Source organism: Macrotis lagotis, chromosome 3 (assembly GCF_037893015.1).
Source record: "Macrotis lagotis isolate mMagLag1 chromosome 3, bilby.v1.9.chrom.fasta, whole genome shotgun sequence".
Taxonomy (NCBI): Eukaryota; Metazoa; Chordata; class Mammalia; order Peramelemorphia; family Peramelidae; genus Macrotis; species Macrotis lagotis.
The window spans coordinates 185,086,876-185,111,882 of record NC_133660.1 but is presented as its reverse complement, the minus strand read 5'-3'; positions in this window follow the sequence as shown (position 1 = coordinate 185,111,882).

The following is a 25,007-nucleotide window of genomic DNA, read 5'->3' as shown; positions in this document are numbered from 1 at the left end:
AATCCAACCTCAGAAACTTAACGGATGTGTGACGCTGTATAATTCACTTAACTTCTCTTTGCCGTAATCCTCTGCAGAAGGAAATGGTAAAACATTTTTGCAACTTTGACAAGAAAAATCCCATGGACAACATTATTTTACTATGTTTCATAAAAATCAGACATAACTGAACAACAATAACAATACTGCATTGAATTATGGTTTCAGGTCATAAATTTATTCATAATCACATTTTCTTTATTATATTTAATTAGCATTTCAATTTTCATTAGTTTTAACTTCCATTTCACTTTAATCATATTCTCTATCAGACGTATTTACAATACAGCTATTAAATTTTCAATAAACATTAAGGGAAAATATTAAAAATTACTAAAGTATGACTATATCCTTTCTTCCCCTCCAGACAATCATTTGCAAATATTCATTAAACAGAACAAATGGCTAGAAAAGTGAATATATTTATCATGGTTAATGGCATGGGCTCTGATTCTTTATGTTTTACTGACCAAATTTCAACTCAAGAAGATGGTGAGGCAAAGCTAACAGGCTCCAGGAGCTTTTTGCTACCAAAGGTACATGGACCCACTACTCTGTCACTCACACTACAGACCCAAACAAGAAAAAGAGAAGATTCAAAGAAGTTATCAACTGCAGACAAGTTGAAGGATTTTCAGTGAAGGTCTGTTTCTTTGAGGGAAAGGGGAAGCAAAGTCCAGGAGGTGGGAGAGTAGGGAAAGCCAGCAAGAGACTTTTACCACATTGAAATCCAGGTCCTAACAGCTTAATAATAACAGCTAGTAGCTGAATAGCAAGCCAGCAGTAAGGATCCCAACCCCAAACAAAGTCTGAATCCAGAAATGCCATTGTAAAAGACAGAATTGGTCCAGGAACATAAAGGAGGGCGTGGGGTGGAATGCTGCAAAGGCACAGACTAGACTGCATAGGCAACATCTAGGTCAACAACAAGTCAGGTATCAGATCCCAGCCTCAGGAAAGTAAAAGCTTAGATCTATATGCCCTATACCCCAGAAGCATAACTGAAACAGCAAAGATGAGCAAAAAAGCTAAAAAAGCACTCACTATAGAAAAATACTTCACAGATAAAAATGACAGTAATACCATGTTTGAAGAAGACAACTGTGAAACATCACTCACAAGAGAGGAATAGGAACAGTCCATCAATTGGACTCAAATACAAAAACTCATCAAAGAGCTTCAAAAAAATTAAAAACCAAATAAGAAAGGAAGAAGAAAAATGGAAAAAAGAAAGGAAAGTCATGCAGGAAAATTGTGAAAAGTTGCCCATAGAATCCAACACCTTTAAAAAGGAAACACAAAAGTTAATTAAAGAAAACAAACCTAAAAATTAGAATTGAATAGCTAGAAACCAATGAATCTACAAGACTGTAAAATTCTCTCAAACAAAGTTAAAAGGCAAAAAAATTGAAGAAAATATAAAGGACCTGCTAGGGAAAATGAATGACCTGGAAAACAGATCCAGAAAAGACAATCTACAAAACTCTGGACTACTAGAAAGCCTGGAACAACAGAAGAACCTAGAAAACATCATGCAGGAAATTATAAGGGAAAAATGCCCCAATCTACTAGAAAAAGATAACAATACAATAATTTAAAGAATCCACAGATCACGTCCAGAAAGAGACCCCAGGATAAGAACTCCAAGGACTGAAATAGTCAAATTCCAAAACCCTCAAATAAAAGAGAGACTATTGCAATCAGCAAAAATAAAACAATTCAAATGCAAAAGGAAAACAATCAGAATAACAGGGGAACTATCAGCTTCAACATTGAAGGATCAGAAAAATTGGAATAACATATTTCAGTGAGTTGAGGCCCTGGGATTACAATCCAGAATGTACTACCCTGCAAAATTCAACATATATTATTGTCAGGGGAAAAGATGGACATTCAATGAAATACAGGACTTCTAGAATTGACTGACACAAAGAACAGAACTGAACAGAGAACTCAATTAACCAATACATGACTGAAGAATTACAGGAAAAAAGGTAAATGAAAGAGGGGATTGAAAAAAAACCAGAACTGTTTTAAACAAATGTTGGTCCCTAAAAGGGAAGATATAAAAATTTTAAGTCATTAGAACTTTACTTCTCTACAGATAATTAGAGGATAGAATATAATTGAAGAGAATGAATCTGAGAGATAGAGGTTTAATTGAGATTTTCCCTTATTTGAAGATGCCCAAGATCACATCACTATGTTTGAGATAAAAACCCTTGAAAAAACAGGAGTGTCAACTTTAACTTAATTATCTCATTACATTTAATCACAAGGTGCTAAGCACCTAGTCTAATGAGGGCATTAGAACCTGAAAGAACAGGGAGACTGTATCTATTAATTTACAATCATTTGCAAAGTACTCAGTGAGACCTCCAGAGCCTCCCAGTAGTTAGAGATCTTCAACATACTTTCAGTTAATTACACCAGGATGCTTCATTTAACAAGGGTTCAAGTACACTCACTATGTGTGTGTGTGTGTGGTGGGGGGAATAAAGGGGGAGAGACAAAGGAACTAGGTTCACTTAACAAGGTGCCAAATACCTTTATTTTTGAGGGGGTGTAGCTAAAGTGAGAAAGAAAATAGACCAGGGGTAATAGCACAAATATTTCAAGAAATAATAGGGCTATGGAGCATATTTTGGCTTGTGAAGAGGACTGTGTGTATTTGGAAGATACTTGAAAATGGGGTAAGGTAAAAATTATAACCTATAATTTGATGTAATCTGAGTCAATGCTGCTTATCAAAAAATCAAGTAACCAATCTGTGATGATAACTTGATAACAATAGTAGTTTATCAAGCATATTAGAGCACCAAGGAAATAGACACAAAATTTATAATTATAGAGGGAAAGAAGGAAAAATATGAATGTTATGTAAATTCTATTCAATTAATTCAACCCAGTGAGGAAACAAGGTACATTCCCACTTGGGATTAAAAATCAAAATTAATCAACAGTGAAGGGGGTGGAGACTGGGAAAGGGGAAGATAAATGCAGAAGAGACTGATAAAAGGGAAAGAAAAGTATTAGTGAAAATAAACTGGAATTTAAATTTTTAAAAAATAAAGCAAAAGGGAAAGGTAGTAAAATTTTGCCGAGGAAGAATAAGAGAAAAGGAAATAGATAAATATAAATGAAGATAGACTTTGTAATATTAACTGTAAATGGGAATTGGATGAATTGTCCCATGAAACAGGGGTGAATAGTCGAATGGATTAAAAAACATAATCCTACAAAATGTTGCTTAAAAGAAATACATTTGAAACAGAAGGATACACAAAGGGTAAAGGTAAAAGGTTGGAACAAAATATATCATGCCTCAAGTGAAGTAAAAAAAAATCTTGGCTAGGGATTCTAAACACAGACAAAGAAAAATAAAAAAAATCAATCTCATTAAAAGGGATAAGGAATGAAACTACATCTTCTTAAAAGGCACCATTGGAAATGAATCTATCTCATTTCTAAATACATACACACTAATGGGATACGTTTCAGATTTCTAGAGGAAAAACTGAGTGAATTACAAGGAGAAATACATAACAAAACTTAAATAATGGGACATGTCAACCTCCTTTTCTGAGAACTACATAAATGTAACAACAATAATCAAGAAGGAAGTTAAGAAGGTGAATGAAATCTTAGAAAAGTTAGATATGATAGACCTCAGGAGAAAACGTAATGGGTATAGAAAAGAATATACCTTTTTCTCTGCATTACATAGCACCTTCACCAAAATTGACCGTGCACTAGGGCACAAACACCTGAAAATCATATGCAGAAAGGCACAAATAATAAATACATATGTCTCAGATCATGATGCAAAAAAAATTACATGTAATAAAGGGTCAGGGAAAGATGAGCCAAGAACTAATTGGAAATTAAATTAGTTTATCTAAAATAATGGTAGGATCAAACAGAAAATGATAGAAATTATATTTATATCCAAGAAAATGATAATAATAAGAAAGCATACAAAAATCTATGGGATGTAGCCAAGGCAAATTTGAAGGGAAACTTTGTATCTCTAACAGCTTATATGAATAAAATACAGAAAGAGGAGATCAATGCAGTGGGTATGCAACTAAAAAAAACTAGAAAAAAAAATTAAACAACTCCATTTAAATTCCAAACCAGAATTTCTGAAAATCAAGGGACAGATTAATAAAATAGGAAGCAAAAAAAATTGATCTCATAAACAAATCTAAGAGTTCGTTATATGAAAAAGCCCATAAAATAGACAAACCTCTGGTTAATCTGACTTAAAAAAGAGAGAAGATAAACAAATAACCAGTATCAAAAATGAAAAGGGTAAACTAACCACCAATGAGGAGGAAATTACAGAGATAATTCGGAGCTACTTTGCCAAACTATATGCCAATAAATTGGATAACTTGAGTGAAATGAATGAATATTTACAAAAATACATACTGCCAGATAAATAGAAGAGGAAATAAATTATATAAATAAGCTCATTTCAGAAAAAGAAATGGAAGAAACCATCAATAAACTCCCTAAGAAAAAGTCTCCAGGTCCAGATGGATTTACAAGTGAAATCTAGGAAACATTTAAGGAACAATTAATTCCTATTCTACAAAAACTATTTTAAAAATTTGAAGAGGAAGTAGTTCTACCAAATTCCTTTTATGACACCAACATGGTGCTGATATCTAAACCAGGAAGAACCAAAACAGATAAAGAAAATTACAGACCAATCTCCCTAATGAATATCGATGCAAAAATCTTAAATAACATTTTAGCAATGAGACCACAACAAGTTATTTCCAGGTTAATACACCATGATCAGTTTGTATTTGTACCAGGCAGGCAGGGTTGGTTCATCATTAGTAAAACACTCAACATAATTAAACATATCAAGAGAATAACCAACAGAAACCATTTGATTATCTCAATAGATGCTGAAAAAGCCTTTGATAAAATACAAATTCTATTCCTATTAAAAACCCTAGAAAGTATAGGAATAAATGGAGTTTTCTTTAAAATAATAAATAGCATCTGTCTAAAACAATCAACACATATTATATTTAATGGGAAAAAAACTTTAATGGAATTTCCATTAAATTCTGGGGTGAAACAAGGTTGTCGAATATCACCATTACCATTCAACATAGTATTAGAAATGCTAGCAGTAGCAATAAAAGAAGAAAAGGAAATTGAAATAATCAGAATAGGCAATGGAAAGCAAAACTTTCACTCTTTGCAGATGATATGATGGCATACCTAGAGAACGCAAGAAAATCATCCAAAACCTCTTTGAAACAATTAAATTTAGCAACGTAGCAGGATATAAAAATAAATCCACATAAATCATTACCATTTCTATAGATGCACAATAAAACCTAAGAATGAGACAGAAACAGAAATTCCATTTAAAATAATTGCAGATAACATTAAACACTTGGAAATCTACCTCCCAAGACAAACCCAGAAAATGTATGAAGACAATTATAAAGCTCTCTTCACACAAATAGTCAGCTCTAAATAATTGGAAAAATGTCAAATGCTCATAGTTTGATCAAGCCAATATAATAAAAATGATAATTCTATGCAATTAAATTACTTATTCAGTGCCACACCAATCAAACTACCAAATAAATACTTTATTGGTCTAGAAAAAATAGTAACAAAATTCATCTGGAGTAAGAGAAGGGCAAGGGAACTAATAAAAATAAATGTAAAGGAAGGTGACCCAGATCTACTAGATCTAAAAATATATTATAAACTGGCAGTCATCAAAACTGCCTGGTGCTGATTAAGAAATAGAATAATGGTTCAGGATAGTTCCAAAAGAAAATGCAGTAAATGACTACAGCAATCGTCTCTTTGACAAACCTCTGGGATAAGAACTTACTATTTGACAAAAATTTTGGGGAAAACTGGAAAATAGAATGGTAAAAACTAGGTATAGATCCACATCTCACAGCCTATACCAAAATAAGGTCAAAATGGGTACAGGATTTAGACATACTATAGATAAATACTATAGATACTATAGATAAATTAATAGACCAAAAATATTTTATCTATCTAATCTATGGAAAAAAGACATATTTATGACCAAATATGAATTAGAGCACATTTTAAATTGAAAAGCTAATTATTCTGACTGTATTAAATTAAAAAGTGCTTGCACTAGTAAAATCAATGCTGCCAAAATTATAAGAAAAGCCGAAAGCTGGGAAACAATCTTCACAACCAGGAACTCTGATAAAGATCTCATTTCTAAAATATAGAGAGAATTGCATCAAATATACAAGGTCACAAGTCATTCACCAATTGACATATGGTCAAAGGATATAAACAGATAGTTTTCAAATTGTGAAATTAAAGCTATATATAAGCATATAAAAAATTCTCTAAATTACGATTGATTAGAGAAATGCAAATTAAAACAACAATGAGGCATCACCTGACACCTATTAGATTTGCTCAGATGATAAAATGGGAATATGAAAAATGCTGGAGACATTCTGGGAGGATTGGAACATTGATGCATTGCTGGTGGAGTTGTGAGCAGATCCAGCCTTTCTGGAGAGCAATATAGAAATATCCCCAAAGATCAATCAAATGGTTCATACCCTCTGACCTAACAATTCTAATTCTAGGTCTGTACCCAGAAGAAATTATAAAAAATGGAAAAAGTTCAACATATTCTGAAATATTCTTTGCAGCCCTTTCTGAAGTGGCAATAAATTGGAAATTGAGGGGATGCCCATCAATTCGGGAATGGTTAAATCATGAATACTATGGAATACTATTTTTATAAGAAACAATGAATGGTCGGACTCTAGAGAAGCAGGGAATGACTTATGGGTTCTGATGCTGAGCAAAGGAAGTAAAGTCAAGAGAACAATTTACACATCAACATTATGAAATGAACAACTTTGATGGAAGCAACGCAGAGATCTAGGACAATCGTATGTGACAGATTATGGACTATATCCCTAAACAGAAGAAGAAAAAATCAAACAAAACAAAATCCACAGAAAAAAATCGTCCCTACCAAATCCGATGAACACTTTATAAAAATCTTATGTATCTCTTTCCATTAATCCTAATTCCTTATTCCAAAAACTACTTATTCGTGAATATGTGTAAAAAAATACATATCTAAAATGCTAACCTGACCATTCCCAACTGAAGGGAGAAGGGTGGGAAGGGAAGGTGGAAGGAAACTTTGTAACTTGGAAATATGAATGTATAAATGGATGAAAATAAATTTAAAAAAAAGAAATTCAACTCAAAATATTATAGGCATTAATGGTACAAAATAATTCAGGTGAAAATGCTGACATTGTACACTCTCCCAACTTGTGAAATTTAGAAACACTTGGAATGTAAATCTATTTAAATGTACTAGCATACAATATAACTTGTAGTTTATTCAAGAAATAGATACTTTTTCTAGTTTAATTTTTTGAATTCTGAACTTTGAAATCTGATTTAAAAGCAAACAGGACATTCCTAGTCCATATTGTTTCTGAGTCAATTCAAGATAAAGGAGCATTGCTTTTCTCATTCTTAGCAAATTTCAGGGGTGCTATTGAATTTCTGTTAGATTTTATTTATTCCAGAAAGAAGATCTTTACAAAACTTGGATTGACGAATTCACTTTATATCAGAATTCTTGTTATTGCCTCAGATGGAACTGGAGGTCAAACTCTAGATAAAGAGCAGAGAAAGTCATGAAATGAATCCTTGTCTGTAAAGTCATAAGCCAGGTTGTGGTTCATTAATGTTGCAATTTCCCACAAACTTTCAACATCATATGTTGCTAAAAAAGGATTAAACCTAGCCCAAAAGTCAGTTAGGGAACATACAAGCATTAAAATAATTATTTCTCTCCAGAGAAGGAGTTTTTTTTTAACACTAGAGGGGTGGCTAGGTTGTACAGTGGATAGAGCACTGGCCCTGGAGTCAGGAGTACCTGGGTTCAAATACAGCCTCAGACATTTAATAATTACCTAGCTGTGTGTCCTTGGGCAAGCCACTTAACCCCATTTGCCTTGCAAAAACCTAAAAACAACAAAAACAAGACAAAGTGAGAAATGTCTAGAGCATATTGGTAATATTCACCAGTGTGAAATTATGGGACAATGTAGAAAAATATCCAAAGGGATTAACAAATATGTATGAGGGGCATTCCATACAATTAGAGGGAACATGAATATATGTAACATATAGATCTATTTGATTAATTTTAAATTCTAGTAACATATGAGGTAGTCCAATTTTTGAGGTATCAAATTGAATTAATATCCTTAAAATACATAATAATGGCATATAGTTTCACAATGTAGGAAGGCATGGAGGCATAAATTATTACCATTTATTATTTTTCTAATATTTGTCAAAGAGAAACATACTGAAAATGTAGCATCTATTTCATAAAGACATGGAAAATAAAATGTCATTACAGTTGATTGTTATTTCCATTATCAAAACTACATTTGTCTGATATTAAAGACTGATGGATATATTAACTTATACGATAGTGACCATGAGTTGAAACTTTCAACTTGCTTGAAAATCTATCCCTTCTTTCATCCAATAAACAGTAGAGAAGCCTTTGGCAATTAACACAAGGAGGTCAGCCAAATCTTGGTAGAGTGACAGTTGAAAAAAACTGTTAGCCCAAGGAAAGGATCACATTTCAGCTAAAATGAAGTAGGTAGGCTTCTAAAGATATTCCCCACTCTGATTTTTAAGTACCATCTTCCTTGAAGGCATAAAAAGTGCTAGAGATTTTTTTTAATCTTTATATTCAAAAAATGCATATGTGCCTTTGGGGTTTAATGCAATAATTTGTAGTTTTAGTATATCATTTATCATTCCAATGCTTCTAATCCCAGGAGGTTTTCTTTTGAGTTAAATGTTCTAGAGGAATGCTGACATTATTTAGCTTTCTTTCCAGTAGATAAACTCAATGTAACAAGCAGTAGGAAATCTTTATAGTATGAAATGAAAGGTCATCTTGAAAGCTTAAAATGACCTTTCTTACAGGATTCCATTAGACTGAAATTTGTAAAAATTGTACTAATAAAAAAGACTTTCAGCTCAAAGTTGAATAAACAGACATAATGATACTCTGAAACAGAAAGGGAAACATGGTGTATTAAAAAATAACTTCAAACAATATGAACTGCCCCAGTTTCGGTTAGGAGAAAAATGCAAAAACATTTATTTATCTATCAGAAATATCAGGTTCTTTTGTTCTTTGATTATTATGGATTAAGTCAATTTTTAAATTGAATATGTAGTTCTATAGGTCTCTATTGTGTCAAAGAAAAACTGAGATATTATAATCAATATTTTTTATAAAGAGATTATGCATATTTGGCACTAAGCTTTTTGTATCCATGAAGCTCAGGTCTTCATGTGGCTACAAAATGTTTTGAGGGAATAAATGTGGAGGGACATAACTACTATTGAAAAACTTCAGGAGACTCAATATGAATATCCTTCCATAGCATTTATGGATTTGCAACTGATCTTTAACTTACATTTTTTAAAGAGTGGGCTAAGCGACAGAGATTAAGTAATATAACCTGTGGTCCCTCAATAATTATGTTTTCTAAATACCAAGGTCATTGCACCACCTTGTTTCCAAACTCTTGTTGAATCATAGATTTGGCACTAAAAGGAACTTCACTTGCCAGCTAATCCAATCCCCTCATTTCATACACATGGAAACTGAGATTTTAGTTGGTCAAGTAATTTCAGAAAGATCGCATAGGTAATTAATGTCTGAGGTTTAAACCTGTGTTCTGATTCTAGTACCAAGATTTTTTTTTTTTAATTTTAGCACTTTGTCTCCTATTACTATCAAGCTATGAAATGAGGTTGACTTTAATTTCAACCAACTTACTTTTTCACTACAGGAAAAAGTTGTGTTTTTCAAGAATAGAATTCTCATTTAATTTAAATAGAATAACTAATATATGTAATGATTTAACCAATAATAATGCTTTCCTTCATACTAACACATCATATACAATTTTACCCCTTTCATTTTATATGAGTAAAGTAGAATAACTAATACATGTGATGTTTTTAGCCAATAATAATGCTTTCCTTCATTCTAACAAATCATATACAATTTAACCCTTTCATTTTATATATGTAATAAGAAAAAGGGTTGAATCATTCATTCAATGTAGATTGGGCATTATAATAAATATATTGTAGTTGGCTTTCATTTCTAATGCCTCAATTAATTTTTTCTAATATTAGAATTTACTGTGACTATCATTATCACATCATTTATCAAACACAAAGCGCTATTTTTATAATTATAAAAGTAGCAAGTTCTAATGTTGTATCTAATCACACATTTCTTGATGTGCTTAAAACCCCATGGGGCCCACGGATATATTTCGGAAGATCTATGAATTTCCCTGAGGAAAAAATATGCATTTATTTCAATGAAATTGATTTCCTTTGTTAATTTAACACATTTAAGGAGACAGGGTATTAATTATGCATTAATTCAGACAGGGTATATGAGCTTCATAAAACTCCCAATATTATATATGAAGACTTACACAATTGAATACCTTCTGCTTTACTTGGTTATGATCATTATAGAAAAGAAGTTTATTCAAGGCTTTCTTCATTTATTCCCCTAATGTGTATATGCTTAGTTTATTATATTATGTGTATGAGATTTCATTTGGAGTTAATGCATGTTGCTAATGGTGTCCAGAACAAGGATTTAAATCATTTATTGGACAATACAATAAGTGAACCTCAAAGGTGTCTCAGGTATCTAAGTATTTATAAAATTCCATGAATTAGGATGTTAAATCCCCAAGTCTAACTTCTACGGAAAATTATAAAGGTTTTAGAAAATTAAAGGGAACAAAATTGGAAAATGAAGGGAAATTTAACTTTTTCCTGTATTAATGAGGATCAAATTCAGTCAACATATTGGGGACTAAACCTACGTCACAAAAAACCAGGAAATATTTCTCTTCCAGCAAGTTAGAGAATTATTCTGAAAATGTGGAATCCAATTGACATTCCTACTAAGCATGGCTTCGTAGAAGGGATTTGGATTTGTTATTCTTTTTGTCTTAGACACGCAATTTTCTATTATATAGAACTGTCCCCTAACTTCAAGTAAATCTAAAGCAAGACTGTAAAACACTAATTCTTTAACTATATTGCTTAACATGAGCTTCATTCTGCCATGACTAACTAGATTTACTATATCATGAGCAATTAAATTCACTCAGTCAGATCCATCATTTTCTTACCTAATCATAAAAAATCATCTTGCACATACATATATTGTTATGTATGTTAAAATTGAAATCATCAAAATTTCAGAAAGACATTAAGAAACCCTAGCCAATTTTCTTTTATGAAGAAAAAAGTTTATTAATGTTTTTGTGCAATTGATTATTTAGTTTTGGTTATAGTATAATAAACACTAGTAAATATTAATAGTTTGACATAATTTTAATATTTTAGGAGAAATATTTCAGTCACTACTAGATTTAGGAAAAAAATATTTAAAAAGAAAAGCTCCCTCTTCCTACTTAAATCAGATAACATCGAGTGACTTTTATGACTCTATCTTAACTAAAGTCACATATATGTATATATACATATATATATATTTATTTACTATGTTTTTCATGTTCTTTTTGTCATTTTAGCTTTTAAATATATCCTCACATGTATAAATTGAAAAGGAAAATACTTTTTAGGTTTCATTTTTTATTAAAAACAGTCAAATAGTTACTCTGAAAGCATATTACAGTGAAGTCTAAGTCAGGAGAAAATACAATCCTGTGCATACTATGACCTCAATGACAAAACTCTTGTCACTTTCTGAAATTTATCTAGATGTTCTGATAAAATGATTATGATTTTAGTCTAACAATCTAGATAATACTTTATTAACAACTGATTATGGTAATATTTGAAAATTATTAAAATTGCTATTGTCATAAATATCTTAGAATTTAGAATAGTCACCCATTACTCAGGGATTGAAGCATAAATACTGTTGAATGGATATCTAAATGTGAACAGACTGAAGCAATTAGACTTTTCTAAGATATTTGTTTTTCTGGTGTTGACAATAATCAACACTAATTTTAGTTTGCTGACAAGTATTAATTTAGCACTTACAATTTTTTAGAGTATAATGCCAAAATAAATTATTTGGCAAGTTGTTTAGAAAATTAAAAGTGAATAAGGTGTCTGTCTTGAAGGGGTTTTCCCTTTAGTATTTTTTTCCCTCTTTGAGGGTAATAGAGTATATCTCATGTTTCTTCTATGCATGCAATCCTGAGGAAGTTCTCAGAACTTATCCAAAACTACTATAAAAGAAGTTTCTAAAAAAAAAAAAAGATGCCAAAGTGACATAGCCCACAAAAAGACCAAGGGAAATGCCTTATCAACTCAAAATATCTTGGAAGAAATTCAGGAATGGTCTGTCTCAAGTGGATGAAAGGGCATTTCAGCCCAGTGTATGCAGGATACTTGAGAGCAAGCAGGAGGCTTTTAGACACAGCACAGCTCAGTACCTGACTCAAAAGGTTAAAGATACAGAAGGATAGTAGGGAGATTTGAATACCAGCTCAGAAGAGAAGTTCAACTGGTACAGCTGATGTGGCATGCAGGACTAGGTTGGAATAACCTTATGTAGGGAGCAAACTGTGTGCAAGTGAGACACCAGAGAGGAAAATCAGGGACCAGGCTCCCAAGCAACTACACAAGAAAGAATATAACTTCTATGTCCCAGGAACAGAGTTTAATTTTCAAAATAATAAACAAACAAGCAAAATAAGCTAAGAAATAAAAAAAGAATGTTAATCATTCTACTATGTTGTTAGGGACAAAAATGTGGTCTCAGAAGAGGAAAGAGAGAAAAAATGCTTACATGTGAAGCCTCAAAGGGATTATGAATTGGTCAGAAATCTAAAAATATCTCTTTGAAGAGCTTAGAAAGAATTTTAAAAAGAAAGAAGAGAGAAAAAAAATGGTAAGGGATATGAGAATCATGTGGGAAAATTATGAAAAAGTGACTGAAGACAAAAAGGAACTTTTCAAATACAATGGGTCAAATAGAAAAAGAAAACAATTCTTTTAAAAGTAAAATTCAACAACTGGAAAAAGTCAAAAGTCAATTGAAGAAAACAAAATTCTAATAAATAGTATTGGGCAAACTAATTGGAAAAGTAAATGGAAGCTAATGACTCCATAGGACACCAATATTCCATTGAAAAAAACTAAAAAAATAGGAAAATTAGAAGAAAATGTCAAATGTCTTTTAGGGAAAAAATCCTCCTAGAGAGATAATTGATGCATTATTTTTCTAAGAGAAAACTACAATAAAAAGTTGCCTTAGCAATAATTTTCCATGAAATCTTCAAAGAAAAAACTGTCCTAATATCCTAGAAAAAGAAGATAAAATAGTCCTTTAAAGAATCCATCGATCACCCCAGAGATTCCAAAAGAAAAATGCCAAGGCATATTAAAATCAAATATCAAAATTCTCAATGAAATGAGAAACTACTGCAAATCAATAAAAAATAAGCAAATTAACTAAAGAGAGTCACAATCATAATTATACAAGATTTGTTAAATTCAGCTTTAAAGTACCTTAGATTCTGTAATATAATACTCTGGAGTTAATTGTTTATCTGGACAAGAACAGGAAATAATCAACTACCCTGCTGATATGTAAAACTCATGAGAATGCATTTCTAAGAGTACAGTTGAAAGGATTATACTTTGATGGAGAGTGTGACCATCAAGTGTTGATAATGTGATGATAATCATAACCCTTGAAAATTATATTTCTATTAGAATAGTTGAAAGGAATATACTTAAGAGTGTGTGGGTAAAACAACAGAAAAAGGATTGTACTGCGAGAAGGTAGAAGGAGAAGATGATGAATAACACCACAAGAAGAGCCACAAAGAACCTACTGTAGTAGAGGAATGGAAGGAGAGTGAGCATTAAGTAAACCTAACACTCAACTGATTTGGTTCAAAGAATGAATAACATATATTCTCAATTTGGTTTAGAAACTTATCCTCTCCTACAGGGAAGCAGACAGAGAATGGGGAAAGAAAGAGGAATGAGGAACTGATAAAAGAAATGGGGAAAGAAATGGAAAAAAGCAAAAGGGGAAAGGAAAAAATAAGGGAAAGGAACTGAGAGAAGGGGAAGCAAATGAAGGGAGATGGCAGTCAGAAGCAAAACTCTTTAGAAGAGATAAGGTGAAAGGAGAGAGGAAAGTACAAAAAAGGAAAAAAATGGAGTTAAATGAAAAGATAGCAATCATAACTATAAATGTGAATGGAATGGACTTTCACATACAAGACAGGAAGATAGCAGAGAGGATTAAAACCAGAATCGTACTACAATGTGTTGTTTAAAAGAAACATATTTGAAGCAAAGTAAAAAGGCAGAAGTGGAATATATTATGCTTTAGATGTGTAAAAAACAGGGATAGAAATTCATATCTCAGAGAAAGCAAAATCAAAACTAAAAAATAGATCTCATTAAAAGGGATAAGAAAGTAAACTAAATATAATGTTCCTAATAGGTATCAGAGACAATGAAGTGATATTAATCATAATATATACCAAGTGGCATAGAGTCCAAATTCTTAGAGGAGAAATTAAATGAACTGCAGGAATGAGTTACATAGTTACAAAACTTTACCAGAGGGGACTTTCAGCCTCCCTTTCTCTGAATTAAATACAGCTAGACACAAAAATCAAGAAGAAAATTAAGGAGTTTTATGGAAGTTTAGAAAACTAAGATACAATAGACCTCTGCAGAAAATTAAGTAGAAATAGAAAAGAATACACATCATTCTCAATGACACCTATGCAAAAAATTGACCATGAATTAGGTCATTAAAAATCTCACAATCAAATCTAGAAAGGCAAAAATATTAAATGTATAGTTTTTCAGATTGCAATAAAATTATGTGTAATCATGGAAATAGGGAATAAAATTAATTCAAAACCTAGTAATCTACTTTTAAAGTTTGATTGGATCAAACTAAATCATAGACATAATGAACAAGTTCATGCAAAATAATGATAATAGTGAGACATCATAAAAAATGTGGGATGCTGACAAAGCATTCAATGGAGAAAATCGTATATATCTCTAAATATTTATATGAAAAAATAGAGAATGAAGAGATCAATTAATGGACCATGTAATTAAAAAGCCTAGGAAAGGAACACATTAAAAATTGCCAATTAAGTAACAAATTAGGTATTCTGAAAAATCAATGAAGAAATTCATAAAACTGAAAATAAGAAAACTATTAAACTAATAGTATCAAGTGTCAGTCTTATGACAAAACATCAATAAATTAGATAAACTTTTACTTAATTTGATTAAAGTAAAAGAAAGAAAACCAATATACTAGTATTAAAAATATATAGTATGATCTCACCTCCAATGAAAAAGAAAATAAAAGAATACTTCAGAGACTTTGTGTCCAACTTTAAGTCAAAAAATCTGACAATGTAAATGAATTGAATGACTATTTAGAAAAATATAAATTTCCCAGATTAACAGATGAAATAAAATTTAGTAAAAAAATCATTGAACAAATCAATAATCAACTCCCAATCAAAAAATTCCTAGGGCCAGATCAATTTATCAGAAAATTCCTACAAAATATTAAAAATAATTGATTCCAATTCTATAAATATTGTTTGGAAGAATAGGTGAAGAATTTTGACAACTTTCAGGATTCCAACATGGTTCTAATATCTAAGCTGGCAAAAGTCAAAACAATCAAAGAAAATAACAGACCAAATTCCCTATGATTATTGATGCATAATTTTTAATAAAACCTTACAGGAAGTTATATGTAAGACAATATAATATAATCAGGTAGTATTTACAGGAATGTAAGGATGATTTAGTATTAGGAAAATGATCAGCATAATTGACTCTAGCAAAACTACAGAAATCATATGATCATCTCAATAGATCTTGAAAAAAGTTTTGACAAAATAAAGCAGCTATTTCTATTAAAAAATAACAAAAACAACAAAAAAGAGAACATAGGAATATATTGAGTTTTCCTTAAATGATAACCAATATCTATCCAAAACCATCAAAAATACTTATGCATAATGGAGATCAATGATTCATTCCTTATAAGGTAAAAGGTGAAATCAGCATGTCCATCATCACCACTATTGTTAATTTTTGTATTCAAATTCAGATCTATGGAGAAGGGAGGATTTTTTGACAAAAGAAGATACAGGGAATATTATAAAATGGAAAATATAGGATTTTTATTACATTAAAATTTTTAAAATTATTGCACAATTAAAACCAATGACACCAAGATTAAAAGGAATGCAGAAAGTTAGAAAATAGACAAGTCCCTTAATCCCATTGCCAAAAAAAGAATTCTATTATTCTGTTAGAAATCATGAGTAGTGAGAATTTAGAAAAATATGGAAAGACTTGTATGAACTGATACTGAGTGAAGTGATTACAATCAAAACATTTTGCCTATTAGATTGGTTCTTGTCTTTATTGAAGATTAAAATGACTTCACTATATTTGAAACCAATTGCAGTGTGTCCAACTGTAGCTGATCAAACCAGTATAAACTAAGAATGCTCTTGCAAAGCTTAGGCACAATAGTCCATGTGATCATCAGGGAATCTTACTCTAAACTTACATATTCCCCATTTCCTTTGAGCTGCTTTCATTCTCTGTTCCTAATGGAGCACATCACCCTCACTGATGAGGACATGCCATGCTGGGCCATTCAATGCCTGTGTTCTGTTCGATGCTATCTTAAGAACTTGTTAAGAGAGACCTTCAAGTTACCACTGGTCTAACTTTTTTTGACCCCTTTGTAAGCATTTTCCCTGCAGGAGTTATTCATAAAATAGTCCTTTTTGGTAAGCGTACTTCTGGGATTTCTAACAAAAAGTTTGGTCCATCACAGTTTGTCTGTAGTAATGATGGAATGCTTGCAATTTGTACATCAACAGCAACATTGTGAAATGATCAGCTATGATGGAAGCAACTCCATTCAGAAGTTCAGCAATCCTGTACAATCCTGAAAGACTAGCTATGGGAAATATCATCCACATCCAAAGTCGGGGAGGCGGCAGTGGGGCAGGAGGACTAAACAACAACAGCAGCAACAAATAAACTGTGGAGTCTGAAATCATAGCAAAGCATGCTGTGTTCATCTTTTAAAGCTTCTTTTAGGATTTTTTCTTTCTTTCTCATGTTTTACCCTCTTAAATATAATTCTTCTTATACAGCATGAGTAATATGGAAATATGTTGAACATAATTGTTCATGAATAAGTTACATTATATTGCTCACTGACATGGGAAGGGAAAATGGTAGAAAAAATGTGGAAGTCAAAAGCTTGCAAAAGAATGAATGATTAAAACCACCTTTGCATGAAATTAGAAAAATAATATAAAATTTAAAAAGTAAAAAAATTGCATTTTTTAAAAATTTCATTTTAACTGAAATTATAATTAGTTATTTTTCAGCTTTTAAAAAATTCTGAATAAAATCTCATTTATGTTATGATGTCACAAATTAGAATATAATAATTTTCAATATATATAGAAAGGCTTTTGAGAACTACACAATTTGATTCTTGCATAATATCATTTCATACAGGTATCATAGGCTTAATCTCCAATTTGAAGATAAGGAATAATTTTCAGATGAGGAAAATGATTGCATGTGGTCACACAGTAAATGATAGAGGAATGATTCCAAACAAGTTTCTGTTTGATTCCTATTTCACTACTATACCATACTGTCTCTTTTTTATGATGCCATAATGCATTTTTAAAAATTTATTTTCATCTATATGCACATGCATATAGTTACAAAATTTCCTTCCACCCTCCCTTTCCCACCCCCTCACCTCAACAGTGATAAGAAAGTTAAGCATAGTACATATGTATTTTGGAAAAACTTGTTTCCATTTTAGTCATTATTGATATAAGGAATTAGGATTAAGGGAAGAGATACATATGAGATAATTTTTATAAAGTGTTTCTCAGATTCTGAAGGGTTTTTTGTGAGTGTGTGTTTTGTTTTGTTTTTCTTCCTTTGGATGGGGATAACATAGTCCATACCCAGTCTAATAGAGTCATCCTAGCTCTCTGAACTGCTGAAAGGAGTTTCTTCCATCAAGGTTCTTTATCCCACAATGTTGTTGATGTGATGTTGATGCTCAGCATAAGATCCAAGAAATCATTCCATGCCTCTCTAGAGTCCAACCATTTATTGTTTCTTATAAAACAATAGTATTTCATAACTTGTTTAGCCATTCCCCAATTGAGGGCATCCCCTCAACTTCCAATTCTTCAACCCTACCAAAAAACACTGCTATGAATATTTTGGAAAATGTAGGACTTATCCCATTTTTATGATTTCTTCTGGATAGAGACCTAGAATTGGAATTTCTGGGTCAAAGGGGATGAACAGTTTATTGATCTTTGGGCATAGCATATCATTCTCCAGGCAGGTTGGAACCATTCATAACTCTGCTGGCAATTCAGCAATGTGCCAATCCTCCCACAACTTCTCCAACATTAATCAATTTCCCTTTTCTCATTTTAGCCAGTCTCATAGGTGTGAGATTATAGCTCATTGTTTTAATTTGCATTTTTCTAATCAATAGTAATTTAGAGCATTTTTTCTTGTGCCAATATAACCTTTCATTTCTTCATTTGAAAACTGTCTGTTCATATCCTTTGACCATTTATTAATTGGGGAATGACATGTGATCTTATGAATTTGATGCAATTCTCTTTATATTTTAGAAATGAGACCTTTAGGGGTAGCTAGGTGGCACAGTGAATAGAGCACCAGCTCTGGAGTCAGCAATGCCTGAGTTCAAATCTGGCCTCAGACAGTTAATAATTAACTAAGTATGTAACCTTGGGAAAGTCACTTAAACCCACTGCCTTAAATAAAAAAAAAAATTAAAAATATGTAATGAGACCTTTATCAGAACTCCTGGTTGTGAAGATTGTTTCCCAGCTTTCTGCTTTTCTTCTAATTTTGGCAACATTGATGTTATTATTGCAAAACCTTTTACATTTTATATGGCCAAAATCATTCAGTTTTCAATTAATAATGGGCTCTAATTCTGGTTTGGTCAAAAATTTATCCCTTTCACATAGAACAGATAGATAGAGTACTTTTTGGTCTATTAATTTATCTATGGGGTCACTATTGTTTAAATCCTGTACCCATTTTGACCTTATTTTGGTACAGGGTGTGAGATATGGATCTATACCTAGTTTTGGAAAATAGTTCATCCAATTTTCCCAACAACTTTTGTCAAATAGTTCTTATACCAGAAGCTGATGTCTGTGGTTTTGTCAAATAGTAGATTGCTGTAGTCATTCCCTGTGACTTTTTTGAATGTATCCTAAACCACAGATCCATTACTCTATTTTTAACTAGTACCAGATAGCTTTCATGACTGTGGCTTTATGAAATACTTTTAGATCTGGTAGAGCTAGGCCATCTTCCTTTATCTTTCTTTTTCATCATTCCCCTTGCTATTCATGCCATTTTGTTGCTCCATCTCAATCTTTATTATTTTTTTTTCTAGCTCCAAACTACCTCTTAACAAGTTCTATGAGGTCAGCATTCACATTCAATATATAATCTATGTATGACAGGTTCCTGGTAGGCATTCAGCAGGTTTTAAGAATTCAAATGTTTGACAGATGTTGCCCTCACTGAAAGCATTCCCATAAATAATAACTTACCATTGCTCACAATTTGCAAACTAAGCTACTTCTCCAATGAACTGGTTGAAGACACTCGAGTTGTTTATTTTCCATTTTTTCCCATATACCCATATTTTTCTGGTTCTGCCATTCTACCATGAATCAAATACTCCATAAACTGAGAAACTAAAAAGAAGCTAAAAGATTATCTATTTAATTAATTAATTCAGATAGGGAACCTGAAGCCCAGAAAGATAAAAGAAGTTGTGAAAGTCATAAAGGTTTTAAGTATTATGGCTGAAAGCTGAACTATTGAGGGATTTTAGAAAATGAAAAGAACCAAAGTATTTGTCTATATTTATCAAGGTCAAATTCACTCTACTTTGACAACAGTGGCTAGATCACAGAGGCAGGACACTTCCCTTCCAACAATGTAGATCACCAGTTTGCTCTTTCCAATGTAAGACACTTTGTTTTCATAACTATGAACATACTTGAAACTCCAGTTTGGGGGATTTGCTTCCTTCTGTTCTCAGAAAGACAATATTTTGACTAATGCTTTCTTCTGAGTCATCCTATTGTTTTGGATTTGGTAGCAGCTGTAGGCCCAGTTCTTTTTGAAATCTTGTATTTGCTTACAATGTATATCCTCAACGTCTCCTTTAGTTGCTTCATTTGTTTGTATCATTGAGTTCAAGAAGACTATTATTTATACTCTTTCATAAAGATTCTATGCAGTCCTATATCTAAGTGAAACTCAAAGGAAGCTGTCCACTTCTTGGTTAATAAAGGAGAATAATTATATTGTCTAATTGGAGATGTCCTTCAGTGTCCTACAACAGTGCTGAGGTTCTAGTGTTCAGATCTCACATTCACTCATTTACAAAGCTCCTTCAGTCTTTTGTGCCTATTCTAATTCTTTCCTCAGAATAACAACAGGAAATTTTTATTTCTCAAAATAGACTTCTCCTCTTCTTATCTCCCCCTCCCCTTTAAGACACTAGCTTATAAGTTTCCTAAAAATATTTCTCTTTCTTATCAATTTGATTTTTTTGTGTCTCTTACTCTTTTGCTCTTCAGGGTAATTATCTATTTTTTTTCCTTCTTCATTTTATGCAATGTTGAAAAATGCAACACTTACACAATTGCTACCTAAGCAATCTCTCTCCCACTTAACCAATCAAAAGTGCCAAAAAAATCTATTTTTACAGTCCATTTGCTCTGCCTTGCTCTGTCTGCACAGGAAACAAATGTAGCAAAACCCAATGTTATCCAGCCAGCAATGCAAAGAGACCATTCAAGTCCTAGCAGTGAATGTCACTGCATACAGTCTGTTCTCTGTACTGCACAATTACTCGATAAATGCTTTGAATAGCACATACATCTGACATCTAAGATACCTGGGTTACAAATAGTCTCCTTTGGGCATTATTGATTTTGAATTTGATCATGCTGAACACTTCCAAAGGACTTTTTGTTTGAACGATTGGTTCAATTCTTAAGGGGAAGAAAGAGAATGTGAATTTGAGGCCAGGATAAGGGTGGTGGTGGCAGTAGAGAATGGCACATACAAACCAGTGTGCTGGTAGAAAAAAGTGGAGTACTTATATAGCATGTTGTTATTTGCTTAATTAGGAATACTGTTTTAGATAATTTAGAAAATTGGGAATTTTTGAATTAGAAATACTGTTTAGAGTTTCCATTTTAGTGCAAATAGACATCCTACTTTAACCTTTATAATTTAATTTCCTTTCCACAGATCTTGGTCAAGGTCAGACAAAAGAAAAATTGTCTGTTCATTCTTGAATTCCCAATGTCAACAGCAAACTAGATCATTTGAAAGACTGTTCTTCCCCAAAGCACTCAACAAATTGCACTAGTGCCAGTGGTTGGTACTTTGAACCAAGCATGCTTACACATTAAATTTATAGTTTATGTGTCCAGGGATACAGCTTTATATTCACCCATATGGATAATGATGTGCCAACTAATACTTCTTTCTCCTTTGACTAGTAAGTATGGATTAAATAAAGCCTTTGACTACTTCTACCTCAAAAAGTAAACTTCAAATTTTCTCTCTACAAAAAAAAAATATTCTTAGATGGTAATTGCATTTATAGGGGATGTCAAGCTATAGAGTCATTATAGAATCTTGAGGGTAAAGATGATTTCTTGCTCTGGTATCCCAAAAAATATCTTGGAAGAGGTGTCATTTAAGGTAAGCCTGTTAATACAGATCAATTCAACTTTTAAAAAGTGTATCTATTGAATGCAGAGCAATATGCAAGGTATTATTGACAACAAAGAAAGATAAAATTCAATCCCCTAACATGAACGCTACATTATTTTTTATCCATGAAAGATAAATACTTAAACAAATTTAATCAAAGAAGGGGGCAGTTCATTCTAGAAGTAAAGATTATAATGAGCAGATGCAAAGCTGTAGGAAAATAGACAATAATATTGGGGAAGATAAAGTAGCTCAGTTTGACTAAACCAAAGAGAAAGGAAAATAATATAACTCAAATTATAATGCTGGTCACTTTATGGATAGTCTTAATTGCTAGACCACAGTCCCTTATATGTAGTAAAATATATATGAGAAGGAACAGAAAGAATTTTGTGAATTTGGAGTGATATGTCATGGAAAGATTTATATATTTGGAATCAGAAAATCTGTGAAGAATTTATGGTAAGGCATGGACAGGAGTCAAATAATGTAGTTTGGAATTGTTGAATTGAAAGCTTCAACTTCAGTGAGTGAAGTCAACAAGCATTTTTGTTGTTACTGCTACTTCCTATAACCTCCCAAGAACTACTAAGTGATGATGAATTCCAATAATATCAGAGATCTATTTGGGATTGATGCATTGCAGGGAGTGGGGGATGGGTTTTAATGGTTAACTAGGAAAATATAATGATACATTCATAGAATTATAAGGGGGCATAGATGCCTTCTGGTTTAAAATTGACCTAGTGATGAGATTTCTTTCAAATTAGGTATATTCAAACTGAGGTCCCAATGGATATCAGGACCAAGGAGTCTGTAGATAGATTCAGAGGATTCATGGATTTGCATAGAGAAAACACATCTAATTTTTATGATTTTTATTAGAAATTTAGCATTTAATGCATTTATGATATTTTTCATTACATTACCATACAAACCATAGGATTTACTATGTTTTCATGAGGTTAAGAACTCTTGGCTAAACATTTCAAGTAATGAAAAGGTCAATATTTTGTTAAATAGTTCTTTCTATTTACCTACCTACTCAGTTTATTTTACCCAAACAACGAACCTGTAAATTAAAAATAGTAGTAATGTAATTATCTCCTCCTTGTGGATTAGGATATCAAAGTTCAAAGTTGTCCGATTTGTCTATTAGGTGCACAGAGGTATGAAATTAATCCATTTCTAGAAAATATGATCCCATTTAAAGTTTCCTAATTGCCCTTGTGATTTATTTTTGTTCTTCAAATAAAAATTTAATTTTAGTTTTTCTATTAATCTTTATCAGGTTGAATATCAATCTAATCAATGAACAGAAAAGATAAATTTAAACCAATTACCATAAAAGGTATTTTTGATTTTCACCTGTCCACAGTCATTTGCGTTCATATTTGGTAATGAATTATTTTAGACATTTTCAACATTTTCTCTTATTGTGTGAGCTGATGAGAGATGCCCTGTGCAGTGACATTTATATCTTTACATCCTTGCTAAACATGTCTTTCCTTGTCTTTCATCTGAAAAACTTACTATTTTATCATCAGTATTTAAATTATGAAAATACTCTTCTACTTCCCTTTATCCATACTTGGACCATTCTTTTTTAATGTCTGGTTTGCAATTACATGTTTTAGGATGTAAATCTAGACTATCCAGACAATTACTTTTCTTCATTATTAAATTACAAACTCTAAGAAGGCAGCTTGATTTATACTCTGTAAAATCTTATTACTTCTATATCAATAACCAGGTTTTTTTTTCCCCTCAGTGATGAGAAATTAAGTTTGGAGTAGCTTATTCTTTTACTTCTCTTAGCTTACAGAATATGAAATTATCTATGGAGTAAACACATTTAGGAAGGAAAATGAGAGACCTAAAATAATTAAATCAAATCATTCAAAAATACTGAAATGAGAAACAGGATAATTATGAAGTAAGCTAATAGAGGACTATCGACTTTAAATTCTAGGAGTACATTTTCCCAAATATATGTTAAATTAAAGAAAAGTTCTCAAATTACAGAGGGAGCAGAATCAAGAGAACTTTGTATACATTAACAGCATTGTTAGTTTGTGAATTGATCAACCTTGATGCAGCTCCTGTTTCAGAGAGCTAGGACAGACAACCTTAGGAAACTAGTTATGGACAATGCTATCCCCATCCAGAAGAAGAAAAACAAAACAAAAGGAAACAATCAAAACAAAAAGTCTTCAGACTCTGGATGTACTTACACTACATACATTTTTTGAAAAAAATTTCTCTTATTTCTTTCCTATTCCATGGATTTCTTTCTTTTCCCCTGAATCGTAATTCCTCATACCAAAAATGATTAATCTATACATATGTTAAACACAAATATGTATGTGCAACATTCACCTCCCTGAGGGGAGGGGAGTGGGAAGTGAGGGTGGGAGGAAATTATGTAACTTAAAAATATGCATAACTCATAACATGCAACTAGAAAATAAAAGTAAAATATCAATTGAAAAATTTCTCAAACTAAAATAAAAGAATAACATAAATATGTGTGTATACACATACACACATACACACACACACAAATGTGTTTTTTAAATATAGTTACCTACAGACTAAGATCATGATCTTATAAAGGCTTCCTGCTATAATAAATAGAATAAAGAAGACTTTTAAAATAGTATGGTAGGTTTGTCTTTTTCTTTTGTTTTGTTACTTTTATATGAATTTGTTTGTTGCCCTTCCCATACTTTTCAATGAATTTTCATTAACACCCATGACATACTCCACAGAATAAAAGAACCTTAGTTCAAATTTAACCGCTCCTGCTTTTATGTCAATGTGACCTTAGAAAAACTGGTTTTCACAAATCTCCTTGTAGAAACTAGATATGAATATGTATATTAATGCATGAAAGTATATTCATATAGTTTATGTTTGTATATATGTTTAAACATGTTTATACAGATAAATACATATACACATACATGCACACA